Here is a 14,664-nt window from a genome sequence, read left to right on the forward strand (position 1 = left end):
TTTTTTAAAAAAAGATTTCTAAACCCAGCCACTCTGTCCTACCCAAGGAAATCTTTTACAGAGAAATTCATCAGAATAAAAGCCCAAAATGCATCTCTGGGACTTCTTTAAAATCTTACCTGAATGCAAGGGCAGCTTTACAGATCCAGAATTATTATTATTCTTTTTGGATTAAAATTGGAATGCGAGAAGAATTGGTGCCCCAGTTTTCAATATAATGGAGGTACAGGGCTTGGTTTCTGATATATAAAAAGTGCCAGCTATCAGCAATTTGGAAAATGCCGCTTTTGAAATAGTACAGGAGAGCAAATATAATCATTTTAGGTTGTCACAAAGGCAAGTAAAAAATAAAAAAAATGCATAAAATAGGCTGGTTTTTTCCACCTATATATTAGTGGAGCTGGCAGATAGCACTTGTCAATTCTCCAAGCGGCATCACTGAAAGTCCCTCCAAAAAAGAAACATTATGGTTTTAACAATTTCATATAATACAGTGACCCTTCTGATATCATTGTAATTGTATGAAGATTATAGGAGTTGATGTTAACAATGGCATCTAAGAGGAGAAATCAATTTTTCATTCCCTTGGAAGGCGGGAATATTACAGGTACCAAGTAAACAAAATTATCTTTAAATCTGAGTGTGTGTAAGGAAAGAAAAGCAACAGAAAGGACCCATCTGCTTTCTTATTCGTTAACTTTGCAAGGATACTGAACTTTCAAAAAGGGAGATAACAGAAAGCTAAATCAAGCACAATGGTTTAAATTCTAGTGCAGAAAAGCTGACACTTGAAACTACATTTTTTGCTGAATCTTGTCTGAGGTTCTGTTTCCAAAATTAATGAAGTTACAGCTGGACAAAGCATTTCAATGTTTTTTGTGACACATATTATACTGTCCATTTCTAACCCAAAGGTTCAACTAAGTATAGATTCATGTGTGGTAACAGGTAGTCCTCAACTTACAATAGTTGATTTAGTGACAGTTCAGAATTTCAATGGCACTGGGAAAAAAAGGACTCATGACCATTTTTCCACATTTAAGACTGTTGCAGCATCCCCATATGGTCACATGATCAAAATTCAGAACTGGTAACTGGTTCATGTTTATGATAGCTACAGTGTCCCTGGGTCACGTGGTCACTTTTTGTGACCTTCTGACAAGCAAAGTCAGTGGGGGAAGCCAGATTCCCTTAACAACCATGTTACTAACTTAACGACTGCAGTGATTCACTTAACTAAACTCACTGAACAAATGTCTCACTTAGGCCCAGAAATGTTGGACTCAGTTGAGGTCATAAGTCCAGGGCTGCCTGAAGTGTGTATATATAGATTTGCCTCCTGGAGTTTATGCATTGGCACCTCTGAAAGCTAGAGAAGATGAGAGAAGGCCGGCTCCACTGGTATGGACATGACCAGAGGGCAGCACCTTCCACCGTGGCCAAGATTGCTTGCCAACTAGAAGTCAAGAGCTGGTGACCTTGCAGGCATCCAAAACAGAGATGGCCATATATCATCAACAAAGATATGCAAACCATGGACCTGATGCAGCTGACCATGCAAAGTGGTGTTCAATAATAGGGGGGAGGAGGAGGAGGAGGAGGAGGAGGAGGAGGAGGAGGAGGAGGTGGTGGTAGTGGTGGTGGAGGAGGAGGAGGAGGAGAAGGAGAAGGAGAAGGAGAAGGAGAATGTGGGAAAGGTAGAAGAGGAGGAGGAGGAGAAGGAGGAGGAGAAGGAGGAGGAGAAGGAGCAAGAGGAGGAGGAGGAGGACTAGGAGGAGAAGAAGAAGGAGGAGGAGGAGGAGAAGGAGAAGGAGAATGTGGGAAAGGTAGAAGAGGAGGAGGAGGAGGAGAAGGAGGAAGAGGAGGAGGAGGAGGAGAAGGAGAAGGAGAATGTGGGAAAGGTAGAAGAGGAGGAGGAGGAGGAGAAGGAGGAAGAGGAGGAGGAGGAGGAGAAGGAGAAGGAGAATGTGGGAAAGGTAGAAGAGGAGGAGGAGGAGGAGAAGGAGGAGAAGGAGCAAGAGGAGGAGGAGGAGGACTAGGAGGAGGAGGAGAAGGAGAAGGAGGAGGAGGAGAAGGAGAATGTGGGAAAGGTAGAAGAGGAGGAGGAGGAGGAGAAGGAGGAAGAGGAGGAGAAGGAGGAAGAGGAGGAGGAGGAGAAGGAGAAGGAGAATGTGGGAAAGGTAGAAGAGGAGGAGGAGGAGAAGGAGGAAGAGGAGGAGAAGGAGGAAGAGGAGGAGAAGAAGGAGAAGGAGAATGTGGGAAAGGTAGAAGAGGAGGAGGAGGAGAAGGAGGAGGAGAAGGAGGAGAAGGAGCAAGAGGAGGAGGAGGAGGACTAGGAGGAGGAGGAGGAGGAGGAGGAGGAGGAGGAGGAGGAGGAGGAGGAGGAGGAGAAGGAGAAGGAGAAGGAGAAGGAGAAGGAGAAGGAGAAGGAGAAGGAGGCGGCAGGAGGTTGGACTCCCAGGTCCCTTCCAACTCTGCTATTGTATTTGTATATAAGAAGTAGAAGTTGATGTTTATGCATTGGCACCATGACATTCAAGATGTTGGGGACCTTCTGGCTTAAAGAAAAATATAAGGCCAAGAAACTGTATAAAGTTATGCTGCCTGGTATGCAGAACATACATAGTTTTCTTTTGGGGACTATATTTAGCTGCATGCATTGTAAAGCTAAGCAGAATCTGGTTAGTATCAGACTAGCACCTAGGAGTGGGGGGATTTGAAAAAAAGTATCTAAAAATAAAGAACTAGCAAGCAACTTCCATAATACCGCCAAGAAAACTGCATGGATGTAATGAGCAGAACTCAAACTCAACTTGATATCCTGACTTGAGGTCATCTAATATTGACCGAATTCTTAGGATGGATAGAAGTCAAAGCTTCATCCATTGCACAGGGCATAGCTGAACTATGCAATAGTAATCCCAAAGGTGCTTTATCGAAAAGCAAAACCTTCAAGTCACCTCAATGACTCTCGGAAAGACTGCTAGCAATCAGATGGCTGCAAGGAATATAAATCCTTCCATTCTCCACCATTCAGTTCAGAGGTGGCATTCAGCTAGTATTTGGACTGGTTTGACCAATAGCTCTGATGATCAGTTGGCCTCACCCACCCACCCTTGCCCGTTTCTGTCCTTTATTTCCTGCTTTCTAGCTCGTCTCAATCATGCAGCACAGCTCATTTCCCCCCCTCACTGTTCTACTTACCATTGCTGCAGTGGTGGGATTCAAATAATTTAACAACTGGTTCTCTGCCCTAAAGACCAGCTGGGTAGGCGTGGCTCAGTGGTCATGTGACCATGTGGGCATGGCCAACTCAACATCACTCACATCGATGGGTGCTGTGTTGGCAGGCCTGGGGTTGATGAGCTCCCTTTCCTTCTCGACAGGTGTGGTTGTTGGTCATTTTAAACGTTTATTTTGTATTTGCATGTTCCCCTTACCGTTGGAGTTGTTCGCCGCCCTGAGTCCCTTTCAGGGAATAGGGCGGCATACAAATAAAATGAAACTTCAAACTTCAAACTTAGCTGTGACAATGTAATAAGGGTTAACCGGAGAGGCAGTTTCTGTAAGCAGGGCAATAAAGATTAGGCTAGAAACAACACCAGAATGTTTCCTTCCTGCCTTCCTTACAGGATTAGCCCTGTAATGTGAGAAAAAACAAAATGAGATTTCTTCCAACAACTGGTTCTCCGAACTGCTTAGAAAGTTAACAACCGGTTCTCCCGAATAGGTGCGAGCTGGCTGAATCCCACCACTGCATTGCTGACTTGGAAGGTAAGCAGTTTCTAAATGCTCAATTTTCGGTGCTGCGCGCAAGTGCTTTAGCCACGCATGCACACAAAGGATGTGCTCACCGAACCGGTTGTTAAACCAGCAGCATCCCACCACTGATTTAGTTGGAACTGAAGACCCTTCTTGGATGAGAAGTGAAACATGTTCAAGGAAAAAAAAATAAGTCCAGTTGCTTTTTAAGAAGTACCTTTGGGACAACCAGGGCCTGGTTGACTGAGAATCTCCACAGACATATGCAATCAGTAAAAATAAACTTGAAGGAATACGCATTAGCTGTGTTGCTTTTAAAAGGAGATTGAACCAGTAGAGCAATATTGCAACATATATTAAATTATATTTCATGGGATGACAGTGTCCTTCAAACAATTTGAAGAGATTCTGTCAGAATGGCAGAGAAAGGTTAAACACCCAACCACAATTTCTTTCATTTTATCATTGTAAAAAGTGCTCGCTACAATTCCGACCAAATAAGGAAAGAAGCTGAAAAACCTCCTTTTAACAAATCCCAAAAAAAATTGGGGGGGGGGGGGATCAGAGGTGGGTTCCTACCAGTTCGCACCAGTTCGGTAGAACCGGTTCGTCAAATCTACCAAACTGGTTAGAAGAGGTTCCACCAGAAAGCAGGCCACACCTACAGAAGAGGTTCCAAAATTTTTTGAAACCCAACACATACACACACACACACACACACACACACACACACACACACACAGACTGACACAGAGAGAGAAAGAGAAGGAAGGAAGGAAGGAAAGAAAGAAAGAAAGAAAGAAAGAAAGAAAGAAAGAAAGAAAGAAAGAAAGAAAGAAAGAAAAGAAAAAAGAAGGAAAAAGTGAGAGAGAGATGAAAGGAAAAAGGAAAAAGGGACAGAGAGACAAAAGGAAGGAGAGAAAGAGAGAGAGAAAGAGAGAGAGAGAGAGAGAGAAAGAAAGAAAGAAAGAAAGAAAGAAAGAAAGAAAGAAAGAAAGAAAGAAAGAAAGAAAGAAGAAGCCACTCCTACCAGATCACATGGCTGGCAAGCCACTCCCACAAAGGAGGCCACACCCACAGAGTAGGTTCAAAAATATTTTGAAACCCACCACTGGGGGCGATAGTATACAATTATAGTCAGGCTCATAAATGCACATTTATACTTAATGTATGAAATATATGGGAAAACATATTTAAACAAAACATAATTTATTCCAATATTTCTTCTATTCCCCCATTTAAATAAAATAAATTAAAATAGACATAGGTCATTCTGATTTTTTTTTAATGAATTTTTGTTCCATGGTCTTGAAAAAAATTAAGGAACACTATTGTATGTTACTTTCAATATAACATGAATAATATAAGAATTCCCCAATGGCAGAAAGCTCTTAACAATGGTTGTGTAGAAGGAATTCTTCAGCTCATTGCAAATTTCCTGTTTTAAATTGGTTATAGAGTTTTTGAATGTATTTGTATACCATCTTTAAAAACTTTTTTTAATTGGATTGTTACAGAGGTGGGTTCCAGTGGTGGGTTGCAGGCAGTACGCCCCGGTATGCGCATACCGGTGCCTGCCGGAAGCAGCAGCCACCGTACCGGAATGGTACTTTGGAGGGCCTGCCTGCCCACCAGGGGTGGGTTTCTCGCCACATTCCAACCGGTTCGGTTGGAACGGGGCCTGCGGCGTCCTCGTACACGCGCGCACAGTACACACATGCATACTAGCGTCTGCGCGACGCTCCAGCTGTTCCTGGACGATTGCGCAGGCGCTGTATGTGTCCTGCGCATGCGTGGAAGTGCAGAACTCGTCAAAACTGGGTAAGGACCGCGGGTGGGTGCACCCTTCGCCGTTCCCAGAAGTTACTTACTTCCGGGTTCGGCGACCAACCGCTTTGCAGGGACCGCCGCAAACCGGTTGAAACCCACCCCTGCTGCCCACCCTCGTTCCTTATCTGTATTTGAAGGAAACGGGCCATCTGCGCATGCGTACGGCACCTGCGCGATGCTCTGCCGAGCAGTTGGATTGTCGCAGGCAGTCGGTTCGCATGCATGCGCAGCATATGTGCCTGTGGTGCACGCCCAGCTCCCATTGCAGCATACTAGTTGCAACGGGAGCTGAAACCCACTACTGGTGGATTCCTACTGGTTCGGACTGGTTCTGCCGAGTAGGTAGTAACACGTCCTGCCACGCCCCTGAACTGGTTCTATCGGCGGTAGTGCCATGTTGATTTTTGATTCTGCTCATGCGTAGAACGAAAATTTGCAAAAAAATTGTTTTTTCCCCTTTTTCTACTGTGGTGCACATGCACAGACCTTTTTAGGTACAAATGCACGTGTGCACACATTTTTGTGTGTTGAGCCGGCAGTAATGCCTGTAGCAACCCACCCCTGGATTGTTATAATCTGTTGTGAGTCATGTGCAGGTTATCCTCAATTTATGGCCATTTCTTTAGCAACCTTTCAAAGGGATGACTGTGCTGACAACTGTAACTTACAATTGGTTCTTGCGCTGATGACCATTGCAGCATCTCCATGGTTGTGTAATACCAGTTCAGGCACAGGTTCCACCACAAATGCGTGAATGACAAAAGCGTGCCTGACTAAACTGCGGTGACAAAACCGCGCCGACAAAACCGTGCGACGAATGAGCGACGAATGAGCCCTGGAAGTGCTCCGACAACAGCGCGCCGACAGAAGCGCGCTGTAACCTAACCCTAAACCTAACCCTAAACCTAACCCTAACCCTAACCCTAACCCTAACCCTAAACCTAACCCTAACCCTAACCCTAACCCTAACCCTAACCCTAACCCTAACCCTAACCCTAACCCTAACCCTAAACCTAACCCTAACCCTAAACCTAACCCTAACCCTAAACCTAACCCTAACCCTAAACCTAACCCTAAACCTATCAGAGGTTGTGCACTATTAAGAAAGAGCAGGAGCAGGATGTAAAGATCAGAGCTGAGTCCAAACAAAACAGTTGTCTCTCTGCTCTTCCTTTGTTGATGTGTGGTCTGTCCATGTGCTGAAATGAAGACATCAGCAAAGTGCCCGTCTTGAATCGTAAAATCCAACTGTTCCCTTAGCAGCGCATTTTCTAATAAATGCAGTAAAAACGTCTGATCCCTTTTTTAGTTACTCCCCTTTTAAATTCAAGTTATATCGTTTGACTCTCCGAAGCCTCACAATAGCGAGTCCTACAGGACAAAATGCCCATTAGGAAAGAGACCATGCGCCAAATTTACTCTGAAATGAAACAATGGAGATTCCGGATGCACCATCTTGACCCCTTCTATATGTCAAGTGCAGTGCTAATTCTCTTACTTTTCTAACTCTAAATGGTGCGTGACCCATTTTTTTCTGGAACAAAGCTCAGGATGGTAATCAGAAGTGTTCAGCAGTTTTTCGTTGCATTTCCAGAGTGCAATTAACCTGCTTGACAAGGAAGAAATACCAATTAATGCCCTTCAGATCTACTGAGCATCACTCTCTTAATGCTTCAAAATTATTTGTCTTGCATGGTATCCTTCATCCCTTTATATTCGTACAAATAAATTTAGCATCTTCCCTGCCCATCCACCAGTCATGCCCTCCATTTTCAGGATGTATTGTAGGTTGGTTGGAAAAAAAATACAGGACAGAACAAAACAGAACAGAACAGAGTTGGAAGGGACTTTGGAGGTCTTCCAGTCCAACCCCTTGCTCAGGCAGAAAGCCCTATACCATTTCAAACAAGTACTTGACCAATCTCTTCTTTAAAACTTCCAGAGTTGTAGCATTCACAACTTCTGGAGGTAAATTGTTACTTCTGAATGCAAATTGTTTGCTTATTTCAATTGAAGCTCAACCTTATTTCTCTCCCAGACGTTCTTTTCAAGAGGTTGTTGTTGTTAGTTGCAAAGTCATGTCCAACCCATTGTGACCCCATGGACAACGTTCCCCCAGCCCTTCCTGTCCTCTACCATCCTCTGAAGTCCATTTAAGCTCACTGCTTTGGTGACTCAACCCAGGCATTTCATTCTCTGCCATCCCCTTCTTCTTTTGCCCTCAATCTTTCCCAGCATTAGGATCTTCTCCTGTGAGTCCTTCCTTCTCATTAAGTGGCCAAAGTATTTCCCCTTCAGGATCTGGTCTTCTAAAGAACAGTCAGGGTTGATCTCCTCTAGGACTGACCAGTTTGATCACCTTGCAGTCCAAGGGATTCACAGGAGTCTTCTCCAGCACCATAGTTCAAATGCCTCCATTCTTTGGCGCTCAGCCTTTCTTATGGTCCAACCTTCACAGCCATACATTGCAACTGGAAAAAACATAGTCTTGACTATATGCATTTTTGTTGGCAGGGTGATGTCTCTGCTTTTTAGTATGTTGTCTAGACTTGCCATAGCTTTCTTCCCCAGGAGCAAGCATCGTTTAATTTCTTGGCTGCAGTCCCTATTTGTGGTGGGTTCAAGAAGTTACCCCCTGCCCAATGCTCAGTATTTCCTTCCAAATACAATCCTGAACTTGCTAATTACCCATATTTTTCTGTGAGAAAAAGAGAGTTGCACCATGAGGAAGGCTGAGCACTGAAAAAAATGATGCTTTCCAATTATGGTGCTGGAGAAGACTGTTGAGAGTCCTTTGGACTGCAAGGCGATCCAATCAGTCAATACTAAAGGAAATCAACCCTGACTGTTCTTTGTAAGGACGGATACTGAAGCGTAAGCTCAAATACTTTGGCCACCAAATGAGGACTCATTGGAGAAGACCCTGATGTTGGGAAAGATGGAAGGAAAAAGGCAAAGGGGATTGCAGAGGATGAGATAGTTATACAGTATCATCGATTTTCAGGTACTGAGGATTTAATAGCTGCCGGCTGATGTAAGGTTGTAAACTGTAAGCTGATGCAGTGAGGACGACTCAGCTACGGTATAGGCAGTTTAAGATTCTGATGGGGTCCACACAAGTCTTTTACCATTTTAAAAGGTGTCTATATATAGGTGGCCTTTAGAGGGCATCTTTCTCTCTCTCCCTCCCTGTCCCTCCTCCCCTCTCTCATTGTGTATCTCATTTCTCTCCTTGTGTCCGTAGCTGAGAGGTAAAGGATTTATCTACCATGCATACGTCTGTATATATTTGTATATAAACTACCATTAATTGTCTAAAGGCTCTGTGTGCTATGCGCTGTGTTTTGCTCCTGGGTTTATCTCATAATAATAGTCAGGCTTCCAAAACTCTGACATTGATGCAATGAACATGAATATGGACAAACTCCGGGAGACAGTGGAGGACAGGAGAACCTGGCGTGCTATGGTCCATGGGGTCATGAAGATTTAGACATGATTTTTAGCAGCTGAACCACAACAATAGATCTCATTTGGAAGGGGGCAGCAAGCAATTTTTGCATGTTAATTATTACAGAAGAAAACCATCTGGTTCCCTATATTACTATAGAAACTTCCTAAATCCAGTATGATTGCTGTCATATGTTTACCTCCTTTATCAACATCTAAGGGTTTAGGGAAGAGCCAAACCTGCCAGTATTTGTCCAGAAACAAGTCTATTTTAATATGGCACAATCTATCAGGAAGCTGCCACGGTAAGCACTGTGGAATTAAGTAGGAGCCTTTCAAGAGACGTTATGTTTTCCCAGGATGTTCTTTCATGTCAGCAGTGATTGTAGAAGTTCCCAGTCAATTCTGACAATGACTTTGGACTGGTTTTTTATTTTTGCTTTTCTCTTTTTAACATGTTTAATAGCATCCATCCGGGTGACACCTCTCCTGTCCAAAATATTTTATTTTTATTTTTTTTAAAAAGCCGTATTGCATGCTTTGCAATCTGTCTGGCATTTGTCCAAAGCTGCTTGGTATACTGCTATTCTTGTTTTGTGCCAAAGGGTGGAGATGGGAAGATACATCCCAGAGATGAATAAAAAGTTATGTGGTTTCCTGAAAGTCCTGGTGTCAGGGTTACAATGGGTGCCCTAATAAAACCATGTGTCTCGAGTCAAGCTTCACAAGAAATCCAGTTGTTTATTAGGAGCAACATATCGTCACGTACCCAACTCTGACCCCACGTAATTTATGACCCAGTTATGATCCTGTTTCTCCTCCCCCCCAGGGTGTGTCATAAATCACATTCTCCAACTGAGCACTTCCTTGGGCTGTAGAGATCACGCCCCTCCAGCTGCTGTGGGTAACCTGGGAGACAGCGTGGAGAAAAATATGTGCGGGGTGTGCTTCTGTTTGTGGTTGCCATGCTACATCACCAATTCCTCATCCCCTTTGCCTATGGCAACTCGAGAGCAGGCCAGGGATGCTTTGCGAATTGACATTGGGGTTGACTATAGAGACATTATTATTGGTGCATGGGGTTGTTACAGTAGCCAGGAGATCCTAATGCTATAGCGGAATAGTAGTTTGGCTTGCCAAGCTATCAGCCCTGTTATATGACATGCTTATGTGCTTCCCAAGGGTGAGCTGGCTTCGCACCAGAGACAAATATTGGTGGCTCTTCCTGCAGCATCACCCAAGGCCCCCCTCCCTTCCTGGAGCTGCCTCACAAGTGGGTGCCATAACCAGGAAAGTTCGGAGCCGTTAGAATGTGATTGTCTGCACAGAGCAACCAGCTTATCTCTTCACTGAAGTTGGTACCTAATCCATCCACTCATACAGAACATGCTTTCAAACTGTTAGGTGGACAGAAGCTTAGGCAAGTGATGGGAGCTCACCTGGTCCCACAATGCATGGGCTCGAACCGTTGGGGCTGAGACCATATCCAGCATTGTAAAACCACTGAGCCACCATGCCTCTGTTGATCAGGAACCCAATAATTCTAATGACAGCCTTGGAAAGTTGTTAGGAACATTGGAAACACATGAAAGCTGGCTGGCTAACTTTTTGCCAATCACCAGGAGACTGGGAGCTCTAGTCCAGCCTTAGACATGAAAGTCAGTTGGGTGATTTTGGGCTAATCACTCTCTCTCTCTCAGCCCAACCCACATCACAGGGTTTCTTGTTGTAGTGGTGTGGGGCAATAGAAGGACAAAGGAGTATTTGGTATGTTTGCTGTTTTGAGTTATTTATAAAAATAATAAAGATGGGGGAGGGAGGAAGGACAAAAGGAAAGAAGGAAATTCATAAAATCATTGAATGGGAAGGAAGGAAGGAAAGTAGGAAGGAAGGAATGAAAGAAGAAAGTTCATAAAATCATTGAATGGGAAGGAAGGAAGGAAAGAAGGAAGGAAAGAAGAAAGGAAAGAAGGAAGCTCATAAAATCATTGAATGGGAAGGAAGGAAGAAAGGAAGGAAGGAAAGAAGGAAGGAAGGAAGTTCATAAAATCATTGAATAGGAAAGAAGGAGGGAAAGAAAGAAGGAAAGAATGAAAGAAAAAGTTCATAAAATCATTGAATGGGAAGGAAGGAAAGAAAGAAAGAAAGAAGGAGGGAAAGAAGGAAGTTCATAAAATCATTGAATGGGAAGGAAGGAAGGAAAGAAGGAAGGAAAGAAGGAAGCTCATAAAATCATTGAATGGGAAGGAAGGAAGGAAGGAAGGAAGGAAGGAAGGAAGGAAGGAAGGAAGGAAGGAAGGAAGGAAGGAAGGAAGTTCATAAAATCATTGAATGGGAAAGAAGGAAGGAAAGAAAGAAAAAAAGAATGAAAGAAGAAAGTTCATAAAATCATTGAGTGGGAAGGAAGGAAGGAAAGAAAGAAGGAAGGGAGGAAAGAAGAAAGTTCATAAAATCATTGAGTGGGAAGGAAGGAAGGAAGGAAGGAAAGAAAGAAAGAAGGAAGGAATGAAAGAAAAAAGTTCATAAAATCATTGAATGGGAAGGAAGGAAACAAGGAAGGAAGGAAACAAGGAAGGAAGTTCATAAAATCATTGCATGGGAAGGAAGGAAGGAAGGAAGGAAAGAAGGAAGGAAGGAAGGAAGGAAGGAAGGAAGGAAGGAAGGAAGGAAGGAATTGCACGACATGCGCTATTTGACCCTTACAAAATCACTCAGGTTGGATTTAGTCCAAAGGGGTGAAACTCACTGAGTCATGTGACGTATTGTGATATTTCTTTTTCCTTCACGAAGCTGGGGTGGGCATGGAAGGGTCATAAACTGTGTGAAAAACACTGCTGCTGTAACTTTGAATGGCTACTAAATGAATGATTGTAAGTCAAGGACTACCTGTAATAGGTCCCATAGCTCGAAAGAAAATTGAAACAGACCCTCCCACACACACACACACCCATGTTTAAACCGATGCTCTAAACATGGACCATGTTGGTATATCAGCCAGAGCCTCTCTCCCAAAGTTTTCCAGAGAAGCAGTGCAAGGCACAACAAGAGACGATTGTAGCTACTCTGCCCCATACCGCCCCACTTTTAGCACTGAATCCAGTGCACAGCATCCATTTTTCTCTCTTTCATTACGAAATGGATTAAACATGCTCACAGCTCACCTGTAGTGTCTCACCCTGGCCCTACTCCTATTAAAAGCCATGCCTGCTTAGCTGAATAGTGTATGGAGATGAATGGAAACCTTAACATGGGCAGAGTTATGTATGTGTTTAACTAATTGCAGGATAAGGACCATAGAGAGCAGCTGAATTGCTTGTAAGGAAATTGAAAACATATTCTTTCCATTTAACCAAGGCTGCCGAGAGTAAATTGTATGACTATGCTCCAGAGGCATTAAATAAGGACTCTGACTTGCCGCTGTTTTAAAATGCTATTTATATCCTCATTGTATGTAGTCTCCAGCTATAATTATTTCCTTAATGCATTATTTTATTGCAGAACTACTACAGCAATGATTATAAGGTATCGGAGAGTGTAGCTGGTTGTAGTGTTAATAGCTCTCATAAATCTACCCGAACATCTATTTTCTCTGATGGCCCAGAATTCTTATTTTGCTTTTCCACATTTTTTTTTTATGTCCACCTAGCCAAGTCATCATATCTAAATTTGATTGTAAATTAAACATTCTGTCCACAGCAAGGTAAATGCCCTTCTGGAGGCAATCTGGCAAATTAATAGTGACATCTTGCGTCTGCGGAGTGGGTGGCTATTTTCACAAGTTATTAAAGGAAAGCATCCATGCACACTGGCACTTAAGTAGCTGTTGCAACTCAGGGAGGAGCACACCGCTGATTGCATCAGGTTCTGTTCAGGCAGAATCAGAGTGTGAAATCTGACTGTGCGTTAACCAGCAGCAGGCACCCATCCCCCCCAGGCTTTGGAGAATTCTCCATCACCAGAGGCTTTCAATAAGAGACTGGACAACCATTTTTCTGAAATGATATAGGGTCTCCTGCTTGAGCAGGGGGTTGGTCAAGAAAATCCACAAGGTCGCTTCCAACTTAGAGCCGAGGTGGCGCAGTGGTTAAATGCAGCACTGCAGGCTACTTCAGCTGACTGCAGTTCAGCAGCTCGGCTGTTCAAATCTCACCGGCTCAGGGTTGACTCAGCCTTCCATCCTTCCGAGGTGGGTAAAATGAGGACCCAGATTGTTGTTGGGGGCAATATGCTGACTCTGTAAACCGCTTAGAGAGGCCTGAAAGCCCTATGAAGCGGTATATAAGTCTAACTGCTAACTGCATTATTTTATGAGTAGAAATATTAGTCTCCTAAAAGTCCAGTAGACAATTCAATGATCCCAGTGCCTTTAGCTAGCAAAATCATTAAGGGTACAATTGTTTTTTTTAATACATGTATACTAAACCTCAAAGACAAGGTGGCTGGCACCTCTTTTGAGATAGCGAAGAATGTAGAGAAGGTTTTTACTTAATTCTATTCGGTTAGAAATTCTGTTTATATATAGTACCACACAGTGGTGGGTTGCAGGTGGTATGCCCCGGTACGGGCATACCAAAGCCTGCCCGGAGCACCGGGTACCTCTCCGGTACAGTGTTTCAGGGGGCTCATCCGCCCGCCCACGCTCCTTACCTGTCTTTAAAGTTTTTGGTGCTTTTGCGCATAGTGCGTACAGCATCTGTGTGACCTCCGTTGAGCAGCTGGAGCGTCACGGAGGCGTCACTAGATGGCAAGACGCATGCACATGCTGTGCGCATCCATGTGGACGCCGCCAGGCCTGTTCTAACTATACAGGTTGGAACGGGATCTGGAACTCACCACTGAGTAAACGAGTACAGTCACCATGTGCTTTACTGCTTAACTGTTTAACTGTAACAGGAAAGAGAAAACACTACTTAGAACAAAAGAGCATAGAGTATATATCATAGATTCAAACTTGTAAACACTGCCATCTACTGGATAAATACTACGGCAGTTGTTGCATAGAAATGCATTCCAACATTAATTCCAACACATTCTGTATGAAATTGTTCTTAAACTCCATTTAGTATTTATTTACTTCATCAAGCATGAATTAGTTAACAGATACGTATAAGTCTTAACATGATTATGAATACATGAAATGAATACAAATACAAGGGAATATTAGTACAGAGACATTAGGCACCCTGGGGCACTTAAGAATGCCCTTAAAAACCACTTAGAATGGGGTGAGGTCAACAGTAGACAGTCTAAGGTTAAAGTTTTGGGGGCTTTGGGAAGAAACCACAGTGTCAGGTAATGCATTCCGGGCATTGATAACTCTGTTACTCAAGTTGTATTTTCTGCAGTCAAGTTTCTAGCGGTTTACCATAAGTTTGAATCTATTGTGTGCTAGCGTGTTGTTGCGGTTGAAGCTGAAGTATTCATTGACAGGTAGGACATTGTAGCAGATAATTTTATGCACTATGTTTAGGTCAGATCAAAGACGGTGAAGTTCTAAGTTGTCTAGGCCCAAAATTTCAGGTCTGGTGGCATAAGGTATTCTGTTGTGAGCAGAGGAGTGGAGGACTCTTCTCGTGAAATATCTCTGGATTCATTCGATTGTATTAATGTCTGATATGCAGTGCC

This window comes from Thamnophis sirtalis, unplaced genomic scaffold (assembly GCF_051295495.1).
Source record: "Thamnophis sirtalis isolate CommonGarterSnake01/CBP01778 unplaced genomic scaffold, rThaSir2_p1.2 scaffold_7, whole genome shotgun sequence".
In the NCBI taxonomy this organism is placed as follows: Eukaryota; Metazoa; Chordata; class Lepidosauria; order Squamata; family Natricidae; genus Thamnophis; species Thamnophis sirtalis.